Raw genomic sequence first — 21854 nt, 5'->3', positions numbered from 1 at the left:
CTATTCAACTGTCTTCGACATCCAAATTAGCACTCATTATACCTGTTGACAGAATCACCTTACCCATGCCAAAATTAACAAGAGTGACAGGAATCATAAAATCTCCATCTGTTTCACTGATGCATACTACGCTTCCGTGTACAAAACAGTGTAAATTATCCAGTTCCTCATTACTTGCCAGTGGCTTTACAACAGATAATACTTCCTTCAGTAAGTCTTTGCCGTTACTAACCCAGAACAATTCCCCAATAAGCTTTCATGCAAATCAGTCTTTAGTGCATGTGTCTGCAGTTTTTTAATACCAACTTCATTATAGGTGAACCTTGTGACATTGTAATTCTTGCAGTTGTTTCCCATAGTGGAAACGATGTTGCACCAACTTCAACTGAATCAAGAAAATCTATTGACAGGATCATGCTGAACCCCTGACCAACATACGGCCAAACTCTTAGTTCTCATGCTAAAGCTGACCAGTGTTGTCATGTACGACATCACGTCATTACCACTGACCCAAAATAACTTATACTATTGGGACGTAAGTCCCTGTCTGCCCAGTATTCCCACAACAACGACCGACACATGAGCACATGTGTCCACCAGAACTTTATGTTCACTGCTGTTTACTGTGCTGACAAGAGGCATTCCATCTCTGCATACGTTCTTGCAGTCCTCTGCTCTATTGGAAATGCCTTCCAATGGGTGAAGCACCCACTATCACTTTCAGCGAAAGATTATTTGGACATTGCTTATCCTGTTTTTTCTGTGGCAATCACACACCTTGTGTTCTACTCCACACTTGTAACATTCTGCCTGGCGGCTTTACTTCCTTATGTGGTCTGTGCGCCCACACCTGTAATGTTTTGCTGCAGGGGAGAAAACATTGCAATCATTCTGTTTACGATTAACAATGTCGATTTATTGCAGTTGTATGGCCATCCTAAGAGCAGCAGACAAATCTCTTGGATTGTGCACCCTGGTTATTCTGGATATGTCAGCAGAAATACCATCATAAATAGGTATAAGGCCTTGTTCTTCATCTCACACAAGATAACTTCGTCAGTCTCTGCATTTTGTGTTAGCTCATATGTCCACACATTGATCTTTCTAATTATGTATGAGAAGTAATCCACCGATTCGTCACGTCTCTGTGACACCTCACTGAGATTTTTCCGAAAAATATTGTGGTGCTTTGTTTATGGTAACAAGTCCATCAGGCAGCTCCTCAAATCTCAAATATCTTCACCATAACCAGGGTCTCATGGTACATAGTATAAGTCTTTGAATCACCAACTAATCGTAACCCAGCCAAATTGAAGTAAGTTTCATCTGATCACTTCCCAACTTTGACGGCAACTCTCACATCATTAATGAAAACAACTACATCCTTGCTTTATTGTTAGTTTTATTTGGAGTTTATTATTTTTCCTTTCTTGTTTGATTTTGGTTCTTATTATTTTATGTTTTATGTATTTGTAATTTTGGCTTTTTAGGTTTTGGTTTGCCTGAAGAAGAAGCTATGAGGTTAGCTGCTATGAAGGCAATGGAAGGGATGGTCATATTCAACAAAGCTTTGATCCCTGCAGAATCATATGATGCTTGCCCACCAGCAGCTTGCAAAGCTTGTACTTCCGTTTGTAAATGCAGCATAGATCCATTTCTGTTTCGTCGTAGTTTTCAACAATGCAGCTATTTGCTTTTTCAAGGTTTCTGCTGTCTCATGCAAAGTCACTGCATGTCTGTCTGGTATTCGTGTAACATGCATTTACCGTTCCACAAGGAAAGATAGGGAAATTGTACTCATAGGACACAAACAAAAAATAAACTATATTGATAATTGAGCTGTATCATGACCCAACAGGATTCTGTGCATTGCTGTGCCTCATGGCCAAACCTTCTATGTGTATATTACATACAGCCGACACCAATTCAATAGACTGTGGCCCATGCCCAGACAAATTATAATATGGACACCTCACTGGACTCAGGTAAACTTCCCTACATTTTCCACAGAACTGCGACAGGTCTGCAGATTCCTGCAGTTTAACAAATAACACTTTTAAAGTACTGTGGATGTCCCTATGACTCAACACGGCCGCAACTGCAGAGACACAAAAAAATGCAAGAAAAGAGAGTCACTCACCACACCATTTAGTGCTGAACTGGAATTTGTTGTACCACCTGAACTTGAGGAGGAGCTGAACAGTTGGTAGTGGCTAATTATGTTGTAGACTTGTGGGTGTAGTACCAGACACACATGTCTCTCCCTCTGGAAACCACTTATTGACACCAGATATACTTGGCTGCTCTGTGGCCCCTACAGTCATCAGGATTGTGTCATGAAGGATGCAGTTGTGAGGCTATGTCAGACAGTAGAAAGTGTTAAGGAAACGTTCCTGTGAGTCGTATATTTGTTAATCACAAGTTGTCTTCCCCAAGACAGAAGCAGCATAGGCGAGCTGGTGGAGCACACACCAGGCCAACGGATGCTGCCATTTGCACACTTTGCTGTCTTGGAGTGGCAGCAATTTCTCACATTAACAGGTTGCTATGTCATAGGCAGATGATGAGGCTGGTGGCGCCAACAACGCAGACAGTGTGGGACGGTGGTCCACAACTCTGTTAACTGATCTCCAGAGTGTTCTTGTTGATGCTGAAAATCAATCTTCATGAGAGGAACACTATCCTGGATGGGCATTTGTGATGCCATGCAGGTAAAGGCTACGGCTTCCTGTTAGCAGAGAGACGCTGGCAGCATCAGCACCTGCTGCAGGAAATAGAACAAGTGTTGGCTCACCCTCACAGTGAGGGTCGACGATCTGCTCTTGGGGTCTGCTCCTTAGGCCTCTGGAAGGTCAGATGGATGGTGACAGTCACAGTACCCGTCAGCCTCAGCTCGATAGTAAGTGCTGCAGTTCACAGCAGCTATGTCGCTGCAGCAGGACTTGGTGCTCCATGGAAATTCATAAACAAGTGAGAAGAAGGTCGACTGGACTAAGCCTCCCCTTGGGAGGCAGGAACTCTGCAACTGAAAAAAAATGCACAAGGACAGGAGTAGAATTTATAATGGGCACACTCGTGTGCTCTGATACGGTGAGGCAATAATGACATCGTGCATCCTGGTTTTCCCATTTGGCTAGCTCTCCTGGTCGTTTCATGATTTCTCTATTTCACCTTTCAAGCGCGTGAGCCATGCTGCGGCTCGCATTGGTGCTGTTTGTAGGTTTCCGCCCTCTGTTGGAGTCCAGACCGTATCCTTTAGTTGGCATAGTTGCGATTGTTTGTCTTCTTCTCATCTTGACTGATGCAACTCATTTCGCAAGCTTGCCTGTCCGCTAGTGGCAGCAGCGGAGGTTATCGATATGTAGTAACTGTTGCCCTATCTTTAGGGCGACGTCGTTGTTTTTCCGTGTCGTGTGAGTGTGGAGTTAGGTTGGGGGTTCAGGAGAAGCCAGTGCGAGAACACGCTAGGACCGTTGGCGGAGTGCTTGGACTGCCGGATGGAAGAGGTGTGGTCACGAGGGTGCACGGCCTCATCGTAAACCAGATCCTGTAGGCTTTAAGATAAGTGCTTTCCAATTCAAGTAGAGGAACCTCCACCATTGTGACATCTCACGATTCTCCAGTGATTTGGGTTCTTGTTCCTGCTGGTAGCGTCACCAAGGCGAACAGTGGAGAGTGGAGTGCTTGGGGAAAGCGGATCTGATTAGCTTCTTATTACTACTTACTGCGTTCAGCTTGTTGCAATTTGTTAAGTTGAACGAGCGGTATTTATCCTGCCGGGTGGCCGCTAACGCCCCAGTTACCTGCCCTGGGAGTTAGTGTTTGTAACGGCAATGTACGCTTCCTTGCCTTGCCGTTGCTGTCCGGAAAGGCGTGTAGTTTTGAAAGCTTTCTTGATTGTAGGCCGTTTGTGATTCTTCTACTCTGGAGGTAGTGATTCCTTTCTCGTTCCAGGCGCTCTAAGAACAGTATTCTGGGGGAGTAGTACAGTCCACCGGTTCCGGCTTTGGCGTGTTGTTCCAATCTCGCATTTGGTTTATTAGACGTCAGGTAGCTTCAGCAAGATTATCATCAGCCATTCGTTAGACTGCCACTAATCTGAGTTACCATCTTGTGAAGTGAGTGCAACTCTTAGCTGCCTATCTCATCGCTCACAGAAGTGTTGCCGGACCTTCTCAGAGTCGATTCCTGGCGCACCCTTGTTTAGAAAGTTTGGTGATCAGTTGCTTGTTTTTTTTTTTTTTTTTAATGAACCTTTGCTCTTGTATTTGCTGTTTTACAGTAGGTTTCTAAATTTTTTATACAATGGCCGTGCGTGGCGTGTGAGCCCTTCAGCCACGAGTTTGGTCATTTGCTTTGAAAAAATAATTCGATGTTTGTATTTTAGCAGGAAGCCTCAAAACCTAATTGACTGACATTCCAGCATCTGATACTTCTGCGGTGTTTGTGGCCACTTACTTTTTAATATTTCAATACCAGTAAGTTGTAATTGCAGCGAGTTCTTGAACATTCTTAATTTATTGCTATTCTTGGCGTGGAAGGCTTTCAGCCGTACCACAGTGGCTTTTTTTAAAAAACATTATCTGTATCTGTATTTTATGGTGATTTATTTCTTGTTGAGTCTGGAATTACTGTTTTAAAAATAAATGTAACTGTAAAAGGCAACCAATAGTAACTGATTACGGCCCTGCCCACAACCGTAACCGAATGCTGCCTTCCCTTGCTGACTACCATGTTTCAACGATCTTTTCTGTTGCATGGGTAACTGAATAGTTACTCTCACGAATATATCTGGGATTTCTTGTGGCATTCTGCTCAGTCACCATTGTAATGGTATCCTTCTGTTGCTATGATGTCACTGTGATGTGTTCGCTAGCTTGAGCGCTATGCCAATTCGAAGTGCCGCAATAGTTTCCCTGTTCACTCCTACTTGATCAGCGTTTTTCTATTGCTGGCATTCTGCCCGTCATTGATTCATTAAGCGTTGCTCCTGATGTTGCTAGGGAACAACTTTGTGGTGCAGTGTGTGTGCGAGCAGTCAACAATAATAGCATTAAGCTATCGTCCAGAACGTGCTGATCTGTTTCTGAGGGAAGGCTGACAATAAAAAAGTTCAGTCCGAGAGTTTTGCGTAAAGTTGCATTCAGAGCTAAAATAGCTTATTTATCTTCGTTTCTATACTTTAAAACACACACACAAGGAGGCCTCAGAACGCTTGAAGTGAACCGAGATGGCATTGTGAACAGGTGTGATAGTGAAGCACTTATTCGAAATCCATAATTTCATTAGTATAAAGTACATTTCATGTCAAACAATGTATACAAGACAAGACTGTTCTGTATTACGTGTATGGATATACCATGTGTGATATGTAAATTTATTTGGCACTGACGACAAAGGCTGTGTTAAACTCACTGAAATCATCGAGAAATCGCTGCAGTAATGTAGTGAGAAGATCGTGAAGAATCTGCTGTAAATTCGCTTCCTCAGGATCACATAAGTGAGTAAACGAACGTCCAAGGAATTTAAGAAGCATTAGTTATACTTTGTGACGAAAATATGGAATGTGACGATGTTTTAAGTGACCATTATTTAAGAACTAAGAAAAGGCCTTGATTAATGAAGTCATTCTCACAGTTGGCCACAAGTAATAAATATCAAATTCTTGTTTTGAAAGAAATTATAAGCAACTGATCTTTATATAAAAATTCCGCGTGTACGTCAACAGACTGTATTAAATTCCAAAGTGTTTCAAAACAAAGTTCAGGCGAAAAATAGAACGAAAAAGAACTGTGGAATAACTATTTCATTACATATCCATGAACGAAGCTCACAGCAATTACGCCAAATATCGAACCAAATTTCAAAATCGTCGGTATCACCAAGATTGGAGCTCCTACTATCAAGGAAACAGACTGTGAGCAGTGGCAGCCAGTACAAAATTTTACCAATGTGCTACAGTATTACAATACTAAATACAGAACAAATTCATAATAAATATATTAAAATAAAAATCACACTCTGTGACGAAAAATGAAGTTCGTATGTCGCTGTTTCCTGTTGCAGAATTTATGTATTACTTTGGAGCTGAAACCCTCAGCATTTGTTACGCTATTCTTCCCAGAGGACAACATGACAAGGTAATTACATAGTCGCTCTGACGGTTTTTTGAAAAAAAGTCTTGGTCTGCTTCAGGTATGGAAAACATCTTTCGCTTTCAGTAGTTGTCATCAGCATTGTCATTACTGCATTCACAAATTTTGTAATCTGAGAGAAGGTGTGCTGTAGTTTGTTGTTCATAATGAACTGGAGTATGCTACAGCTCCTGCAATATTCCTGAAGTCTGGTAGTTAACTTTCGCTTCTCCAATATGGTGTAAGCCTGGACAGGAACATTCAGTTCTCTCTCTGGGAAACGTCATGAGTATTCTTCAAAGTTTGAGGAATCCAACAGCAAAGCTGCTTCTGGATGATCTAGGGCTTGGAAAAGCTCATGAGATTCTCTGCTAATTCTATCGTAGATTCTTTTGGATCGGAACGTTGGCAAAGATTTTGTAAGTAGGTTGTTTAGGTTTTTATGTCGGTAATGCCTCTTAGCGCTTTGTATGAAAATCGCTACTGTGCTGTGTGCAATCTGTGGCTGGTTGGCATTATTGGAATATTCGCTATTGTAGTGTTGGACAGCTGGATGTGAACAGCGTATAGCGTTGCTCAGTTGGATGCGAGCCGCCAGCTGTGGTGGATGTGGGGAGAGAGATGGCACAGTTCTGAGAGAGGACGATCTGGACGTGTGTCGGTCAGAAAAAGGAAATTTGTAAGGCTGGATGTCATGAACTGATATATACATATATTATGACTTAGGAACACTATTAGGGTAAATACATTGTTTGTTCTCTACCAAAATCTTTCATTTGCAAACTATGCCTATTAGTAGTTTAATGCCTTAAGTAGTTAGAATCTTTTATTTAGCTGGCAGTATTGGCGCTTGCTGTATTGCAGTAGTTCGAGTAACGAAGATTTTTGTGTGGTAAGTGATTCATGAAAGGTATATGTTATTGTTAGTCAGGGCCATTCTTTTGTAGGGATTATTGAAAGTCAGATTGCGTTGCGCTAAAAAAAAAAATATTATGTGTCACTTCAGTGTTGATCAGAATAAGTAAAGAGAGAAATATCTAAGTACGCTCAGTTTTGCCCAGCTGTTTGAAAATCAAATAACGTGGAGGTTTTCCAGCACGGTCATTCTTAATTTTTCTAAGGGGATGTTTCAATTTATTTTCTGATGCTTGCTTTGAGAGGTGGCTGTTGCTGTTACGGTACTACAGTATCTGTGCCGTCGATTGTGGCTCTTCTATTCGGAGACATCTGTTGTTTCACCTGCCATTATAGTAGCAAAGGCAGTCTGCTCGTAATATAAGGGCAAGTTTCCAACATACAGACCACAAGCTCATTTTGGATGCAGTTTGAAGTCCCCCTTAAAGCCAGATTACCTTTTACATGTTGCTTCGCTGCACTCTGTACAGAAATGAAATCTTATCAAAAACAAAAAAGAGATCTGGATTTTTCGATGTTTCTGTTTAATCATGCATTCTCAGAGTCAGTTCGAAAGCACCACATAATTTTGTACAATCAATAATTCTTGAGAGCACATACCTGTGTTTTGTCTTTCTTTTTTTTTCTACTTTCTGATTGTGTTACATTATGTCGTCGTGATAGGCGCGACTTAATATCGTTGCGATATTAATTCTACCTAATGCCCTGACATCAGTATGTTTTTTTATTGTTTTATGATTTCTGCTACGTTTTTTTTTAATGCATTAGTATGTCCTAGCTCTTCCACTCCCCATGTACCCCATGCATTACTTTTCCCGAATAAAAACATGGAAACCAAACAGTGAAAAATGAACATCATTCCTGCAGTTCAGCTGTTTTCAAGCACTTTCATACTAAATTCCCCGATATACTAGCACTTTTTACCACCATCTATGACTTTTGATTTTCATGAAATCTGGAGTAGGCCTACTTAAGACTTCACCGTAAGTGCCACATAATTTTGTACAATCAATAATTCTTGAGAGCACATACCTGTGTTTTGTCTTTCTTTTTTTTCTACTTTCTGATTGTGTTACATTATGTCGTCATGATAGGCGCAACTTAATATCGTTGCGATATTAATTCTACCTAATGTCCTGACATCATTATGTTTTTTTTTATTTTTTTATGATTTCTGCTAGGTTTTTTTAAAAATGCATTAGTATGTCCTAGCTCTCCCACTCCCCATGTACCCCATGCATTACTTTTCCTGAATAAAAACATGGAAACCAAACAGTGAAAAATGAACATCATTCCTGCAGTTCAGCTGTTTTCAAGCACTTTCATACTAAATTCCCCGATATACTAGCACTTTTTACCACCATCTATGACTTTTGATTTTCATGAAATCTGGAGTAGGCTTCACCGTAAGTGCCAGCAGCGATGAAATCATATCACAGCATGCACAGACGAATGCAGACAGCTGTCTTATAAAATGCATTTTAATAATCAACTGTTTATTTGTCCTGCTAGTCATCTACCGGTCACTGTTATTAACATCGTCCAGGATATAGGCTACAGAAGATTAGTTAAAAGCATCCTATATCCCTTTGATGCTCAACAATATCGAAATTATCCAGTTAAATTGTACAAACTCCTGACAAAATTTGTCTTAGAATGCTGTCAGTCATATCTCATGTCAAATAGACAAACAGTACATGAAAAACAAGATGAATAACTAGCTCATATTCAAAGGGAAATTGTGTGATTTTAGTGCAATTTCTGGCTTGCATTCAAAGAGAAGAGGCATATTTTTAGTGAGATATAAACAGTGTGCTGTAATTGCCCGTCTTGTTTTTCCTGAGATGTCTGTCTATTTGACATGAAATTTGACTGTCAGTATTCAGGTGTTTGTACAGTTCACTGGATAACTCCGATATTTTTTAGCTTCAAAGGAATGTGGACGTTTTGAACTAATCTGTTGTATCCTACATGCCGGATGATGGTTAGTAACTGAAACCGATAGTTGACTAATGGGACAAATAAACAGCTGATATTTAGAATGCATTTTATGATATGCTTGTTGGCTGTTGAACCTAACCTCATGGAAACATTGCAGACAGTTGTGTCCCTTTTCTGAATAGATTGTATGCTGATGAAATCTTTTCAACACTTGACACTGTGGTTTCTAGTTATCGCAGAGAGAGCGCTTCAAAATATGTTTTCATCCATTTTGTTTGCGTTCTAGCTCACATTCAAAGAGAAATTGTGTGATTTTAGCGCAATTTCTGGCTTGTATTATAAGAGAATTGGCATAATATTAGTGAGATATTTACGATGTACTATAGCATGTACCCACACGATCACTGGTTGTCACTGACTGCGAGTGATCGTTAATACTTGGCTTCGATTTTTTTGGAATTCATAGTGAAAACGAAGCGTAGAGAAATGATGAGAAATCTGCGGTGAGAGCTCTGAATGCAACTTAGCGTAAAACAGGGCAAGGAAACTTCTTTGTTATCAGTATCCCTTAGAGACATGATCGAATAAAGGCCATTAACAAGAAACTGGAAAACATATCCAGGATTTTTGTCAGTGTTACATTTACGCATGCAGACAGTGCTGTAACAGGTCACTTCATAGAAACAGAAGGGGCTAAAAAGTAGTGAGTCCCGAAATTTTAAACACAGAAACTGGGCTGAATGAGGTAGTAATTCTGTTTCAAAATTCCCAGTTGCTTGCGACCGATATTTTATCACCAGTAGATGACCAGTCACTAGCAGATGGAGCTCCACCAATGGCATTTGGTGTCTCAACACTGATGGAAGTAGTATTACTTAGAGTTGGGCGATCCACCAGTGAACCAATTCAAAGGGATAGATCACTCTACGGAGTTGCAGGCTGTTGCAGCGGTGCCCTATACAACATACTGAATTAGGCGTTATGGCATTGTGGCGATACCTGTAAGACACCGCTAGCCCACGCCTCTCGCGGTGTGCGTTTAACCCCATTTAAATGACGCGCCAAGCGCGCGCCCAGCGGCTGTACGATTAATTAAATAATCGGCGTGCTAATCACAGTTGAAATCTCTGGTCCAGAGGGACGTGAAGAGGCTGTGGTCCAGAGAGAGAGTAGAGTCAGTCGAGTCTTGTTCAGTCTTAAGAGTCAGTCGAGCTAGAAAGTGTCTTGTGAAACGATCATTCTGTGGATAATATTAGTGTGATGATTTCTTTTATATGTGTTGTGTTGTCTTCTTCGATGAGTAAAAAAAAAAAAATATAGGTAAAATAAATTTTTGTGATGTCCATCAATAAGTTCATTCCAGTAAAAATAGAACCACTTCCCTTCACCTTTATTCACCTTTTTTTTTTTTTTTTAATTCCGGACATCACAGCATAGACCATCCACACTGCAGGAATATTTGCTATAGACATTGTGTATGTAGTTGTTAATATACCTCACAGTTCCGAGCAGCATTTGTCACTACAGAAAAGAATAGAAAGCAAACAAATTTAAGTTCTTTAGAACACTGCATTGAAACAGAAAATAATTTCTTGCCTTTCGTTTCTGCTTTCAGTTTGGAAAGATAGCATGCTATGAGCTGCTCTGCCAGATCATTCAGATGCTTCACCGTAAGAGACAATGGTCTGCAGAATGGAAGTGCTCAGCAGCTCATTTGGGGGCGAGTGAGCTGCAAGGAAATGACTCACTGATCCTGACTCAGGAGTCACCCCACTCTGCACTCTTGGCTCACTCACTGATTCAGTTCCCAGCAATCAGTCTCTGATCACTGCTCCTCTACCATTCACTGTTCCCCATTGTTCCTGACTCCACACACAGTGTACAGGAAAGCGACTTAGGAGTCATCCAGCTCTTTGCACAATTTTCTCACTCGCTGATTCAGGTCACAGCACTCTTGGCTTGTTCACTGCTTCAGCTCCCAATTTGACTTGATTAGTTCTTGACTCATCGCCTGTCATTCAGGTAAGTCTCGGTTTGGATATTTTTCATTATAATAAACGGTGTCCCATTTATCTTGACCACCCTAAATAACTGTTTGTCCAGATGAAAATTACAAGATGTTTCAAGCAAATGTTCTTTAGCCATGAGGGGGACATCAATCAACATGATTGCCTTCATTGTAGATTTGTTTTTTTACAAAAATATAAACAACAGTATGACTTTTTTAAATGGCACCCTGTATTTTTTATTCAGTAACTCATTTCCTCTCCTAAATACCTTTTCAAAAATGTATCACAGTGTACCATTCACAAAACACAACGTTATTAATTACATAACACAACATTGACTTTGAGCCCAGGCTCAAATACTCCTCCACTTGCTGGAGTTGTCGGAAAACAAATGAAAACCAAGTAAAAACACAACACAAAATTGACTTTGACTCTCCTGTACCACTGCCAGGAGTAGGTGCTACGACGATTGCGTTGTCGTGGATTGAAACTTCCTGTTTCCTGAAGCGTCGCAACAAGACAAGAAAATATCAACCGGGAAGGTGGGTACTTGTCAGGACATCTTTCGCTGTACAGTTTCGCTGCCTGCGTAGCATTTCACCTACCTTTAACAACAACAACAATAAAAGAAACGTTATGTCGTTGCAGTTTGTAGGAGATACAGCCTTTACTGTATGCCTACTCTACACAACAGTATTTAAAAGGACTAAATTATTGAACTAAATGTACCTGTACGTAAGAAAACAGTATTGGATTAATGTTCTGCTGACTTACATTCCCCATAGATGAGTAGCATTTCTACCTTCTCTTCGTTGGTGTACATTCTACTCATACAACTCTTCAACTGACGATGGTTGACAGAATGATGGGTGTGCATTCTACTTATGTTTACATTTGTCCTCTGTCAACATCAGCACATGGATGTGTTCCATTATCGCGAGTACCTGCACTAAGCGCTGGGAGCGTCAACGTCAGTGTTGTGTTATCTAATTAATAACGTTGTGTTTCAGTGAGTGGTACACTGTGATACATTTTTGAATATGTCTTTAGGAGAGGAAATGAATTACCGAATAAAAAATACAGGGCGCCATTTAAAAAAGACATATCGTTGTCTATGTCTTTGTAAAAAAACAAAGCTACAACGAAAGCAATCATGCTGATTGATGTCCCCGTAACGGCTAAAGAACATTTGCTTGAAACATTTTGTAATTTGCATCTGGACAAACAGTTATTTAGGGTGGCCAAGATAATTGGAACACCCTCTACAAATTATTGAAGTGCACTTATATAAAAAAAGTACAAATGTGTGTGAATTCCTAAGGAACAAATCTGCTGATTCTTACACACTACTTAAACTAACTTAAGCTAAGAACAACACATACACCCATGCCTGAGGGAGGAGTCGAACCTCCGGGGGGAGGGGCCGGGCAGTCCGTGACGTGACGCCTCAAATCGCGCGGCCACTACGCATTTATATATTATAGAATATGCTGTATGTATATTTGTTCTCATTTTAAGTTTTTACTATTTAAAGACTGCATTTTTAAAACATGGATTTTAATTTTTTCATACTACATGTTTTTCAATGCTGCAAGACATACGTCAAACACATTACCTGCTTGTAAAAGAGCTTCAAGTGATAATAGTACCATTTTACAAAACTGGGTAAAAAACGAAAATGCCTTTACTCTTCGCAGATAACTTCCTGTTTTGCAGTATCCTCATCAGACCTGACGAGATGTCTAAGGTCCAAGTACTCAATAGTACCTCTGGAACGGTATGGGTCAGGAAGCCAATCAAGATTGCAATCAACCTTTGACTGTACTGCAGAAATTCGAGAAAATATTTCTTACAAGTCGTTCTCATTGATGTCTTTTTACCTTTAGATGAACTTTTCTTTCCAGGAAAATAAAGTGAGTCTCAATCTGTATCCAGCCCGTTTTACTTGTGTGCCAACCAGATCCTAATTTATTTTCTTCATGTAAAACCTTCACCCAGTTTTCGTTTGCAAAAACCCATAAGCAAATCCGACAATGTTATAAAGCAGATCACATTAAATAAAATTATGACACTATATACAAAATATCTAAGAAAAATTCTTAATTATGCCTTCCCCAAGTTACAATTTACCAATTTGAAAATTTTCACGAACTCTCCAATATTCAGTTATTTGATAAAATTAAAAAATGAGATGACCATTCTAAAAGCAACAGATGGAGGACACTTATGAATAATATTAGTTTCTATGTACTTACGTACCACAATCAATTAAATTTGTACTTTCTAAAGTTAGAACAATCTGCAGAAAGACACAGTGCAGGAAATATTTGAAATTGGGTACAGACTGTCACTACCAAATACAACATCAAGTTTAAAATCACTGAAATAACAATGGACAGTGCATAAAACACAAAATCAGCTGCCATTCTTTTGAACCTTCCAAACATCTCACGCTTCGCAGAACTTCTTGTGCAACACAATACAAAAGTCAATACAGAAAACTGTTGATGAAGCCTAAATACCACTTATGTTTATATAAAAAAGAGTGGATTTGCCTTAATTAAACTTGCAGGGACACAAGCAAATTGAAAAAAAATAACCAATGCATCACTGCCATGAAATATGGACTATGGATAGCGTCTTTGACTAGTAATCAAAATGTGCTGGGTTCTGGGTCCGAACTTCAGCACTGCTTAAATTCTGAACAAAAATCATCAGCAATGGCAGACAAAGACTTTCGGCACAAGAAGTCACCCTCATTCTACCAACGGCTTATCAAAGAGGGAAGTGGAGCAGACAGAAGTTCAGGGTACTCTCTTGCTCTTTGAGTGGGAAACAGCTTCTAAAAGGCGGAAGAATCAGTAATGATCAACGGCATGAGGATCCAAGAGGGAATGTAAACTAATGTATTAAAAACTCTTACATTTGTATCCACAGGAACATGTGACCTGTAATTGGAAAAGGGTTAAGATGATATCTCCATTGGCAAAAGATCCAGAACAGTCCTCCATTCGGATCTGCAGCCAATAGGGGGGGTGACCATGACAAAAAGATTGAATAACTACCGAAAGGGTAAGGTTCCACGAGTCAAGTAGTAGGATGTGAGAACTTCGAACATGGTAGGGAAGCTAGAAAATCTGGAATGTGAAATGCACAGCCTCAGTCTAAATCTAGTGGGGATCAGTGAAGTGAAATGGAAAGAAGAAAAGGATTTCTGGTCAGACGTGTATAGTGTAATACCAACAGCAGCAGACAGTGGTATAACAGGGGTAGGATTCGTTATGAATAGGGAGCTAGGGTAGAGAGTGAGTTACTGTGAACGGTTCAGTGATAGTGTTGTTCTCGCCACAATCGACAGCAATCCAACATCAACAACAGTAGTGCAGGTACACATGCTGATGTCGAAAGCGGAAGTCGAAGAGATAGAGAAAGTATATGAGGATATTGAACGAGTAACTCAGTTCATAAATGGAGATGAAACCTAATAACCGCGGGGGATTGAAATGCTATTGTAGGGAAAGGAGTAGAAAACAGGGTGACGGGAGAATATGAGTATGGTAGCAGGAATGAGAAAGGAGAAAGACTAATGCAATAAATCCCAGCTAGTAATAGAAAATACTTTGTTCAAGAATCATAAGAGGAGGAGGTACACTTGGAAAAGACAAGGAGATACGGGAAGATTCCAGTTAGATTACATCATCGTCAGGCACAGATACCAGAAACAGATGTTGTGCTGTAAGATGTACGTAGGAGTAGATTTACACTGAAAGTACAATTCAGTAATGATGAAGAGTTGGCTGAATTTAAAGAGACTAGTCGGGAAGAATCAATATGCAAAGAAATGAGATAACAAAAGTACTAAGGACTGAAGAGATACGCTTGAAGTTCTCTGAGGCTGTTGATTATGCAATAATGAACAGCTCAATAGGCAGTTAATCTGAAGAGGAATAGACATTTCTAAAATAGCCAACACAGAAGTGGAAAAGAGAAACATAGGTACAAGGAACGTAACTGCAAAGGAACCATGGGTAACAGAAGAAATAGTTCGATTAATCGACGAAAGAAAGAAGTAAAAAAAAAAAAATGTTCAGGGAAATTCAGGAATACAGAAATACAAGCCATTCAGTAACGAAACAAACAGAAAGTGCAGGGAAGCTAATGTGAAATTGCTGCAGGAAGTTACCGAAAGAGAAATGAGTGCCGAGAGGACCGACTCAGACGTATAAAACTCAAAACAACCTTCTGCGAAATTAAAAGCAGGTGCGTAACATTTAGAGTCGAATTCCACTGCTAATTGTAGAGGAGAGAGCGAATAGTTGGAAGAGTGTATTGAAGACCTCTATGAGGGAGAGGTGTTGTCTGATGACGTGGTAGAAGAAGAAATAGGAATCGGCAGGGAAGAGATAGGCTATCCAGCATTAAAATAAGAATTTAAAAGAGCTTTGGACGACTCAAGTTCAAATAAGGCAGAAAGGTTAGATAACACACCACGGGAGTTTCTAAAATCACTGGGGGAAGTGGCAGAGAAAAATAACTATTCACGTTGGTGTGTAGAATGTATGAGTCTGGCGATATAACACGAGACTATAGGAAAAAAGCATCGTCCACACAATTACGGAAATAGCAAGAGCCGACAAATACGAGAATTATCACACAATCCTCTTAAAAGCTCATACATCCAAGTTTCTGACGAGAAGAATATACAGAAGAATTGTAAATAAAAGTGAGGATCTGTTGGATGACGATCAGTTTGACTTTAGGGAAGGCAAAGACACAAGAGAGGCACGTTGTGGATGATAATGGCAGCACTACTGAAGAAAAATCAAAATACAAATTGGAAATTTGTGGTAAGTTACTATGGGACCAAAATGCTGAGATCATCGGTCCCTAGTCTTACATACTACTTAATCCAACTTAAACTAACTTACGCTAAGGACAACACACACAGCGTGCCCGAGGGAGGACTCGAACCCCCGACAGGTGGAGCCGCGCGAATCGCAACAAGGCCCCCCTAGACGGCGCGGCTACCCCGGCGCAGTTAATCAGGATACACTCATAGGATTTGTAGACCTGGAAAACATGTATTTTTGTGGCGCTATGTCCTCCGATTAGTTTGGTGTATATTAGCAACAAGGAGAACGCAAACATCCAAACGCCTCACACCAGAACTCAAAAAATGGCTCAAATGGCTCTGAGCACTATGGGCCTTAACATTTGAGGTCATCAGTCACCTAGAACTTAGAACTACTTAAACCTAACCAACTTAAGGACATCACACACATCCATGCCCGAGGCAGGATTCGAACCTGCGACCGTAGCGGTCGCGCAGCTCCAAACTGTAGCGCCTACAACCGCTCGGCCACTCTTGCCGGCACACACCAGAACTCATCGATACTCGACGGTAGATGCTAATTCAGATGGACAAGAACATTTTTAAATCAACTCACTAGCGATTCTCGTTTAAGATCACACTAATAAAGCTGCCACGCAGGACTGGAAAACGAATGCCTAGACAATTCTGAATCTGTGTGGCAAAAAGGACATACTATACTCTCCAATCCGACAAAATTAACCCACACAGTTGTGACCAGAAGGTCATCAGCGAAGCATTTATGCAACACTGAGAAAATTGTCCAGCAGATAATAAGCTTCATTCAGCTTGTCAGCAGCAAGGCAAGAGATGACGTAACGACGCGACCTAACCTTTGCCCATTTACGTTACCAACATCTAAGCCTTTAGGTATTGTCAAAATGAAAAGTATAACTCCACAACACCAACGAAAGTCACTGCCTACGCTACTGTTTATATTCAGACTTCGTCAACATAAAATGAACAATTATTGCACAACTGAGGTGGGACTCTTCATCAGCTGCGGGTCCTGTCTCAGACGACACCTGACGTGTTGTCCCTGCCCAATGGTTTGTGAACCCTATTTACAAGTTTTCCACCGACTGTGACTCGTCCTACACTGGTTCCTCCAGTGGCACCCTTTTCGTAAAATTTCTTGAAATAATTTTACAATAACGCTAACTTCGTAAAAATTTGTATTTCTAGGTGGACTGCTACTCCTTCTCTGGTTTCAGGACTGAAGACGAGTCCTACTGCTTGTTGTTAAGGGGTTTCTGCCCCGCAAATTGCATCTTAACTTTATCCTTTTCCCGTCGTATCCGTCCGCCAAGACTAGAACGCTGCTGGGCCTTCAACGGCTTTTTGCGTTACAATGGTTCTACCCGGTCGCCGAATGCCGCGGCGAATTCACCCCATTAAAATTTAAATGTCTACCCGTCCAAAGGTCAGACAACGCTGCAGTTTGCACCAAAAGTCTCATATTAAATAAAGCACACAACAATAATATTACAGATATTGGCTGCGAATTTGCATTGATTTACATCAATGGGGAAAATTGAAAATTTCTGTCAGACCTGGATTCGAACCTGCGTCTCCTGCTTATTGAGCATACGTGCTGATCAGTGCAACATGCTGACAAAGTGGTCATTGCAACTGCATGGAATACCCTACACACCTCCTGTCAGACCTAAATTCTCAACCTGTCCACGCGTTACATTGCCATTATCCTCGTTACTCGCGGCATATCGCTGATTCCCGTAATAGTTCTAAATTGGTGTGCATCCGCTCTGAAGAGATCACTGGCCGACCTCGCATTAATTAAAAGTGTGTGGCGTGTGTTCTTTCTGACATGTCCAAAAGAACTGACATCAGTTTATATGATAAAGATATGTTCGACCATTAAAAAAAATTGCTCAAATGGCTCTGAGCACTATGGAACTTAACATCAGATGTCATCAGTCCCGTAGAACTTAGAACTAATTAAACCTAACTAACCTAAGGACATCACACTCATCCAAGCCCGAGGCAGGATTCGAACCTGCGACCGTAGCGGTCGCGCGGTTCCAGACTGAACCGCCTAGAACCGCATGGCCACTGCGGCCGGCTCCACCATTATTCCTTCTCTTACTCTACTGATTTAACTATGCAACTGAAGTAGTGGTGACTGAGCATGGTCAGGTAGATAGCAGATCACTGTCACCTCTCAAGTAGCACGTTATAGTACCTCAACCCAAACATATTCTGAGGTTGAATCTGTCATGTGGGTATTGTTGTAAGACCACCTTGGTCACTCGAATTTCCTCCACGAGATTATTGTCTGTTGGGCAGGTCAAAGGTTGAAGTCTAAGAGAGAGAAAAAAAACGAGGAATCTATTGCTCGCACTTTAAACGCTGCGCATTGAAAAAGGGTTGAGACCATTTCTGATTAAATATGGTACATCTGTTTACACAGTCACTTGCTGGAGACACTTTCAATATGAATTGAATTACACTACTGGCCATTAAAATCGCAACACCACGAAGATAACGTGCTACAGACGCGAAATTTTACCGACAGGAAGAAGATGCTGTGATATGCAAATGATCAGCTTTTCAGAGCATTCACACAAGGTTGGCGCAGGTGGCGACACATACAACGTGCTGACATGAGGACAGTTTCCAATCGATTTCTCATACACAAACGGCAGTTGACCGGCGTTGCCTGGTGAAACGTTGTTGTGATGCCTCGTGTAAGGAGGAGAAATGCGTACCATCACGTTTCCGACTTTGATAATGGTCGGACTGTAGCCTATCACGATTGCGGTTTATCGTATCGCGACATTGCTGCTCGCGTTGGTTGGGATCCAATGTCTGTTAGCAGAATATGGAATCGGTGGGTTCAGGAGGGTAATACGGAACGCCTTGCTGGATCCCAACGGCCTCGTATCACTAGCAGTCGAGATGACAGGCATCTTATCCGTAGCGGGTCGTGAAGCCACGTCTCGATCCCTGAGTCAACAGATGGGGACGTTTGCAAGACAACAACCATCTCCACGTACTGTTCGACGACGTTTGCAGCAGCATGGACTATCAGCTCGGAGACCATGGCTGCGATTACCCTTTATGCTGCATCACAGACAGAAGCGCCAACGAAGGTGTACTCAACGATGGTCAATGGTGGCCGAGCAACTGGCTCGTCACAATACGCCAGTCACTACTCTTGATGAACTGTGGTATCGTGTTGAAGCTGCATGGGCAGCTGTACCTGTACACGCCCTGCAAGTTCTGTTTGACTCAATGCCCAGGAGTATAAAGGTCGTTATTACGGCCATAGGTGGTTGTTCTGGGTACTGATTTCTCGGGATCTATGCACCCAAATTGCGTGAAAATGTAATAACATGTGAGTTCTAGTATAATATATTTGTACAATGAATACCCATTTATCATCTGCATCTCTTCTTGGTGTAGCAATTTTAATGGCCGGTAGTGTAGTACACTGGTGACCAAAAGTAAAGCAATGAACGGAAATTTTACGAGGCTGGGTTTATTTTGCCTCAAAATAATATAAACGGGTGGTAGCAAAGTAGACAGAACGTAAAGAATACAGAACGTAAACAACTGCAACATGCAGAACAGTAGATGAAAATGTTCTTTGTTTTTTGAAACTTAACAAATTTGAACACACTTCCCGACAACTGCTTCCGTGAATAACGTCATCAATGGCACGTTGAGGCAATACCGCCTATTCTTCCCTCGAAGCTGCTCGCAAGTCTTGGAGAGTGGTTGGTGGATGTTGACATGATGCAATCCCTCTCCCTAGTGCATCCCAGGCATACTATATAGGATTCAAATCGGGAGAGCGAGCAGGCCACGCCCTGTGTGATGTATCTTCCGTTTCCGAGAAAACATCAACCACTCGTGCTCTATGAGGTGGAGCATTATTGTCCATCAATACGAAGTCTGGGCGCATGGCACCTCGCAAAAACCGTACATGAAGTCCCAACACCTCGTCACGGTATCTGGCAGCAGTTAAACCATTCCAATTCACCAGTATAATGTCATGAAGAGGTGTTCGAGCGATCAGAATAATCCCTGCAACACGATTAGCGATCATCGCTATAGGTCTCTTTCTACAATGTTCAGGTCTCGAAATCGTGTTCCGCATTCTCTTCTGATGCGAACCCGTCGAGAACCACTCCCCAGTCCAAATCGGGACTCATCTGTGAAAAGAACATTGTCCCACTCTTCGACTGTACAGGTGGCATGTCGTCGACTCCACTCTAGACGTTCCCTTTGGTGAAGAAGCGTCAGAGGCACACATGCAGCAGGTCTCCGACCATAAGGGCCACTCTGTCGAAGCCTTCTCTACACCGTTTGCCTCGATACAACACATCCAGTGTATGCTGTAAGATCCGAAGTCAGTTGCCACGCAGTACTAAGACCGCACCGTCGTGCCCTTAGAGCCAAATAACGGCCCTCTCTTTCTGGTGTCACACCTGATCGGCCCTGCCCTGATCTTCGGGATACAGTTTCGATCTCTATGTACTGTCGCCATATCCGAGAAACAACAGAATGACTCACGCTAAGCCATCGGGCCACATGAGTTTACGACTGTCTTGCTTCCATTCTTTCTATGGCCCTCCACCACAGAGAATCCGGTAGGCGCCTCATGTGTACCATACTGCACCGTCTGCGACTGTTTACTCAGCGCTTGTGATGTGGGACTACCCGATAAACACTACTCTGTTTACATACTAATGCACAAACAGTGCCCGAAGTCTTACGGGAATCGGCAACGCGCCGCGAGTAATGAGTATAATAGGCGGGGGCTTTACGAATGTAGTGAGGAACAAACAATACGTTGAGAATGTGGGTTTCGCAGGAGGCTGTCCTGTGTGCCCTCGGTGGCTCAGATGGATAGAGCGTCTGCCATGTAAGCAGGAGATGACGGGTTCGAGTTCCAGTCGGGGCACACATTTTCATCTGTCCCCGTTGACGCATGTCAACGCCTGTAAGCAGCTATGTGTGTTCATTTCATTGTAACTACTCTGTCTGATAGGTGCCCTGACGTCATCGTTGGTGTGGTTTTCCACTGACCGAAATGCCATTTGCTGTGCAGAGCACGATCGTACGGACGTCTGTTGACTCTTTGCATGATTATATAGTGAATTAAACACAGGCCGGGGAAACAGCGGTTTGTTGCTTTAATTTTGGACACCAGTGTCCAATTTGCGATAGTGCCAATGTCAAAGCAATAATATGCTCTGCAGCACGGAAAACATAACTTCAAATACTGTTTGCTTGTAGTCTGAAATGATTAATGGTTCACGGCTCGTGGGGAAAGCCTCCAATCCTTTGTCGATTCAGGATACTTTTTCCATCTCAAAGCCGGGGATGGTACAGCAACCACTATTATATGATGAAGAAACAGTCTTCGTTGTTGGTTCGCATTTATTACTTACCAATGATTCGTTTTGCCTGATTCAGGTACCGAGCATGAAACATTGTGTGTTGTCCTTGTTGAAGCATGCAACGTAGTCCAGTGAATACAAAACAGGATCAAGCCTACACAGACCTGTCACCATGCAAACATGTTGTAGGTAGTTGCTCATATTGGGTTATGATCCATGTTGGCCTGATTCTGTTTTGTATTCACTGGGATACGTTGCAACGCGCCATGTTTCCGAACGTTTGACGAGGGTAATTATTTCCTGGGACATTTCGTATGCTCGGTACCCCATCTATCTAGCTCCATAAAATATCAACCAATCTGAAGTTGCCTGAAGGAGGCGAAACGCTTCATTAGTAAATAAACAATAACTACAGCCCTGAAACCACGACTGTTTGTTTCTTCGTCGATTCAAGATAGTCTCGCGCAGGACTCCACAGCAGCAGCTATGGCAATGACTCGGAATAACATTCTACTCCATTCCACAGTGACAGACCAAGTATTTACAGCATTTTCAATTGTCGTAGCGAATATAACAGTCTCGATTTTCATCAGAGCTAAATCATCGACAGACGAGT

Source organism: Schistocerca gregaria, chromosome 5, assembly GCF_023897955.1.
Source record: "Schistocerca gregaria isolate iqSchGreg1 chromosome 5, iqSchGreg1.2, whole genome shotgun sequence".
NCBI lineage: Eukaryota > Metazoa > Arthropoda > Insecta > Orthoptera > Acrididae > Schistocerca > Schistocerca gregaria.
This window is presented reverse-complemented; position numbering follows the sequence as displayed.